The following is a 6,000-nucleotide window of genomic DNA, read 5'->3' on the forward strand; positions in this document are numbered from 1 at the left end:
ATTCCCAGATAGGAGAACTAAGTGTTCAAAGATATTAGGAGTTTGGTATAGGATGGAAAGGGTTAAATCTCTCCCAGAGAAAACAGTATGAGCTTCTAGTATTCAACATATGTATACACAGACTTCTACACACACACAAAATTCTATTGTTTTGGTGGTTAAATAATCAAATGAAAAAATATATAAAACTGACAGGCATTCTATTGGTATTTGTTTCTAGTATTTTAATATCATCTGCGATTTTAAGAAATAGGTTCTATCACTTTTACACTTACTTTAATAAAATTTACATTTGGTCTTAATTCTGACATCTTATTTTATTATAGCTTCTGTTTTTACATCCGCTTTGGGGGATTTTCCTTCTCATCCTAGTAGCTACTTCTACTCAATTTATGATAGTCATAATATTATTTAGATAATATAAAGACTACTAACACATATTCTGTTCTGCGCTATAATACTAACAAAAATTTCCAGAGAAGAACCAACCCACTCATGGAAGGAAGTTACTCAAAGTGTAGACACAAAAGGTGAGTTGTGCAAATACAGGTCCCAGATAACCCTTGAGAAATGTACTTTTCTCAAAGTCAACCAATCCAATTTTCATTGGTTCTGGGATGCCTTATGAACAGGTCCTCTTTTGAGTTCCTTGTGCTATGATTTTAATTAAAAATCCCAAATTAATAAAAGCAGTGGAGGATACTTTTGTTTTCAAAGATATTATTTATTATACTTTGTATTAGCCTTGCAATCTCTCTAGATGTGCATAAATAACAGTATATCCTAGAAACACTATATGAAAAACCTTGTAGATAAGTTGAACCATTAAAACTTTACTTTTCACAGTAATTTTAAGATATTAAAAATGTAAAGTCTATACCATGTGTGCTTTTACATTATTTATAGTAGTCTACACATTTTATAGTATCACATATATATACATATGGCAATTGGAAATAAGAGAATACCTTTTTGTTTTTCGATTGTAGGCTACAAGTTTTAGAAGTCCTGAACCTATGAAAGCAGTATAAGAAAAATCTTCATTTGAAACTTCAGAGTCATCTCTTTACAGTCTACATTATATTTTTTAAAAGTCAAGATATTTGCTTTTTTCTATTTATTTCTTTGAAGGCTGGGGAAGAGGTAATAAAAAAGTTTGTTTTTCTACTTCAAATAGCTTTTCCAAAGACTGGGGATGCATTTTCATTATGCACAAACATGGATGAACACTGTTCTCATGGCCTTTGTGACAATCTAAATTCAAGGTCATACATATGTGTTTTCTGAAATCCAGTATATTTATCTGGACAAATGTTATTATTTACATATGAAAGAAAGAAACTAGCACTTTGTCTTCAAAAACAAATTTAAAATAAATCACAAATTTCACTTGTCTTTGATTTGGGTCTGGACTAATTGCTACGGGACTGTTCAGCTATGGTAACCTCAATCATTATATCTTAGGAAATGGCAATTAATTACTGGACTGATGATTTAAAGAACTATGCCTCCAATAAGGGAATGAGGGAAAAATTCTAAGTCCACATGCCAAATTCAGGACAGAATACCAACAATCTCCTCATTCTTCCAATATTTATAAATAAAGTAAACGAAGGGGATAAGGATTATGAATGTTAAAAAATGCATTGAAAACTCAGAGTTTTTTCATTAAATTTGCCACTTCTTCTATTTCAATAAATGCTTATAAGGAAAATAACCACTTAAAGCAAAAGACTAATTACATTGTTCAGAATTTCTAGTGAGCATAAGAACAAATGAGGAACACCTGTTATCCCAGCACTCAGGATGCTGAGGCAGGAGGATTGCCACAAGTTCAAGGCCAGCTTGAACTTCATAGTGAGACCCCGTCTCAAAAGAAAGAAAGAAAGAGAGAGAGAGAGAGAGAGAGAGGATCAACTACCTTGGTTTAAATTTAATCACCTGTTTTGAAATAGATTACTTTGAAAGTTAAACATCTACATTATGCCTTGAAAATTCAAAGCAGAAAGTAAAATTATACAAAGTCAGAAATTTCATAAGACATACAGACAGATGTTTGCTTGAAGTTTTTGGTATCCAAAACCTTTTTCCCACACATTGCACAGATGTCTTTTTCGTAGGCACAGACTTGGCAAAAATGATAACCTGGCTGGTGCACAGAACTTTTACAAATTCTGCAAGTGGAGAACTTATTTTTTCCATAGGGATCAAATCTTTGTTTTTTGAAGTCAAGGTTTTATTTTTGTTCAGTTTTCTTCCACCACTTTCTGTAGTATTCCTTGCACCATCTTTCCATGTGTCCAGTGTAATAACAGTACCAAGTTTCTTTTCACATTTTTCACACACCATCATTCTACTGACTGTCCTCTGAACTGAAGAAGCTCTTGCAGCTTGAAAACCATTAAGAAGTATAATTTGACATGGTAGAGTAAGTAGTTTTGTTCAGCAACCCTCTTTTTTTTCTCCCCCATTAAGTTTATTGGTACATTTTAGGTATAAAATACATTTACATATATCATTGGGATCTTGTACCATTACATGAGTATCTTGGTTGTTATTTTTTTCCCCTTGCCCTGCCCTCCCTTCACCCCTTCCACCCTTCCCTATTTGCAAAGACTTTGTTTCCATTTTTTTCCTTTTCTCATATTTTATCCTTTCCCTTCTTTCTTTCCCCTACCCCTCCAACTTCCCCTGCTCCTTTAGACCTTCACATTCTATTACACAATATCAATTATACATTTTTAAATTATAATATCAAGATCTAAGAGACATTACCACAGATTTTACAGAATTTAAAAGGATACAGAAAGCATATTTAAAAAATCTGTTTTGAAATAAATTTGACAACTTCTAAGAAGTATCTTGGAAGACAAATTAATGAAACTAACTCTGGAGGAAATATAAAATTTGAATAGCACCTATTAAAGAAAGTATATTCCTAGCTTGAAAACCTACCTATGTGACAACAACAGGCTCATATACATTTTAACCAATAAATTATAACAAACATTTAAAGCAGAAAAAAAAGGAACACTTCTCCCCTCATTTTAGGAAATCAACACTGTGCTAATCCTAAAACTCAATAAAGATAATAGAAGAAAAAAGTATGAACATAGACAAATTTCTTTAACAAAACAAACTATTGGAGGTCAGATCTGTCAGTATGTAGAAAGTGGTTTTATTATAGGGATGGCAATGTTGGTTCAGCATTGGAAGATCCACCCCCAAAAGCCATCATTTTAACAGAGGAAAGGAAAAAGCCATATGATCCTGTCAGTAATTGGAGAAAAAGTATTGGACTAAATTCCACACCTGTTCATGGTAAAAGGTATCAGGAGACTAGAAGTAGAACAGAACCTTCTCAACAGATCAAAGACATGTACTCCATACTTCCAGCAAAAAATGCCTTATATGAATGGAGAAGATACAATGCTTTGTCCTTAAAGTGGGGAACAAGGGTAGATATGCTTATTCTTCATCTGTCCATTAAACTTTGAAACATAGGCCCCAACCAAAATAGTCTGGCAATAAAATGACACAATGAAGATAGGATTGGTAAGGTAGAAGCAAAATCTTTATATGTAGATGAAATGATCATCTACAGAGAAAATACTAAGGAATCTCTAGGAGCCCCTAGAACTTGTATTTGAATTTAGCAGGAATAGAAAACACAAGGTATATATACAAATTCAGGTCTATGTATACTTGCTATAAATGAAGAATTGGATACTGAAATTTAAAAGTTATGTAAGAGTCCAAAGGACCTAGAAAATTTAAAAAAATAAAAAAAGAAAAAAAATAGTGTTGGAAGACATTTAGTACATAATTTTAAGACTTCCTCTAAAGCTACAGTAATCAAGGCAGTGTTGCTGTAAGGAAAGACATAGATCATTGGAATAAAACAGAGAATCTAGAAATAGAACCACACATATATGGTCCACTGAGTTTTGAAAGATTATTTAACATTAACATTTTATAGAATATAAACTCAATTCAAGACCAGAGGAAAAGATAGTGTTTTCAGCAAATGGTGCTAGAACACCTGGTATCTGTATATAAAAAAATTAACCTCAACCCTTTATTTCAATACATAAAAATAACTTGAAAGGATATATGAACCTAAATATGAAAGCCTAAAAGTATAAAACTTTAAGAAGGAATTATAAGGGAAAATGTTTATGAATTTAGGATAAGCAAGAACTTCCTAGGATATAAAAACATGATGTATAAAAGAAAAAAATAGATAAATGAGATTCCATCAAAATTGAGAACTTTAAATAACATCGTTAAAATGAAAAATACTGCTTAAACAGACCATATTTATAATGCATATAACCTATGACCAGAATATATAAAGAACTCTTACAGATCATTAATAGACAACCCAATTAAAAAGTAGACACAAGAAGATGATAAATAGCCAGCACAGCAAAAGGAAAGGTGTGCAACTCTACAATCAGAGAAATACTAATAATGAACAATAACAAGATTGAATTATATACTCATTAGGGAGATGAAGTTAAAAGTTTTAAAAGCCTTGTCATGACTTTTTCTTTTCCTTGGATTCTCCCCCTTTGCATGTAATTTGTTATGCCCAATGGATTCATTCTGCTGGGCTTTCTGGGGTTGTGATCCTCATTGTCTTTTCCTAGGATATTGTCTAAAATTTTTTGGAGTGCTGGTTTGGTATTCATGAAGTCCCTAAGGTGTTCTTCATCATGAAAGTATCTTATTTCTCCATCAATTTTGAAAGATAGTTTTGCAGGATACATCAGTCTGGGTTGGAGGCTGTTTTCCTTTAGGGCTTGAAATACATCCCTCCAAGCTCTTCTTGCCTTGAGCGTTTGCATTGAGAAGTCTGCTGTGATTCTGATGGGCTTTCCTGTGTATGTGATTTGTTTCTTTTCTCTCACTGATTGTAGATTTTTGTTCTTCTGTTGGGTTTCTGGAATCCTAACTATTGTATGCCTATGTGTAGAGTTTTTTTGATTAAGGCTAGCTGCAGTCCTATATGCCTCACTTATCTGTATGTCAAGTTCTTTTCCCCTGCTTGGGAAGTTTTCTGCCATCACTTCTGTGAACAGCTTTTTTATGTCATCTGCACTCTCTCCTGTTTCAATGATTGACTCCAATCAGTCTTATGTTAGTCTTCTTTGCATCATCTAGAAGTTGCTAGATTGATTTCTCATGGTCCCTTACAATTTTAAAGCAATTTTTCTTTTCCTGGTCCCTAATTGCATTCTTATCTTCTATATCTGAAATTTTGTCTTCACATTGGCTCATTCTGCTGCATAGACTTGCAATGGAGTTTTTAATCTCTTGGGAATGTGTTTGCATCTATTTTATGGATTCCATTTGTTTCCTATGCTGGGAATCCATCATGTTCCTCAGATCCTCTATTTATTTTTTTATCTGTGCCCTCTCTAGATTTATTAATCATGTTTTACACTATGGGCACAATCTTTGCTGTTATCTGAGAAATTATTTCTGATTTCATTTTTTCCAGATCCTCTTTTGTTGCCAGTTGAGGGAGTCCAGGTTGTTGAGTATCAGATTGTTCCATCTCGTTTCCCTTTGGGGTTGCTGTATATGATCTGGAAGTCTGTTTTTGAGGCTTGTTTGCATGTCTTCTCATTTCCATGGAGTGTGGGGGGGTGCTTCTGGCACCTGCACAGCTCACCTTCTCTGCCCTAGGAGCATGGAATGGTGTTGGGGGAGCCTCTTCCTGGACCCTGAGATTGGCTCACCTTCTCTGGCCAAGGAGTTGGGATGGCAGTGAGGGAGCCTCTTCCTGGGCTCGGGGACCCTCTTGATTATTTCTATAGTTTCAGTATCTACTGACATCTTACAATATGAGTGAGGCAATTGGTGCAGGCAGTAATAAGAACCAGAATAATAGTTACAATAAAAAACTTAATAACTTGCCATCTATCAGACAATTTCTGGTTGCTCTGTAATTCTATAGTTATATTTATTTTTATCCCCATATTATATACGATA

The 6,000-nt window shown here is 33.7% G+C and overlaps 1 pseudogene; it reads right to left on the reverse strand.

Annotated features, from left to right (window-relative positions):
* Window positions 1-2,014: 2,014 nt before the first annotated feature.
* Window positions 2,015-2,583, reverse strand: LOC101707939 (cysteine-rich PDZ-binding protein pseudogene; annotated as a pseudogene).
* Window positions 2,584-6,000: the final 3,417 nt, after the last annotated feature.

Source organism: Heterocephalus glaber, unplaced genomic scaffold (assembly GCF_053883595.1).
Source record: "Heterocephalus glaber isolate CG9 unplaced genomic scaffold, H.glaber_assembly_v1.0 deba00001613, whole genome shotgun sequence".
NCBI lineage: Eukaryota > Metazoa > Chordata > Mammalia > Rodentia > Bathyergidae > Heterocephalus > Heterocephalus glaber.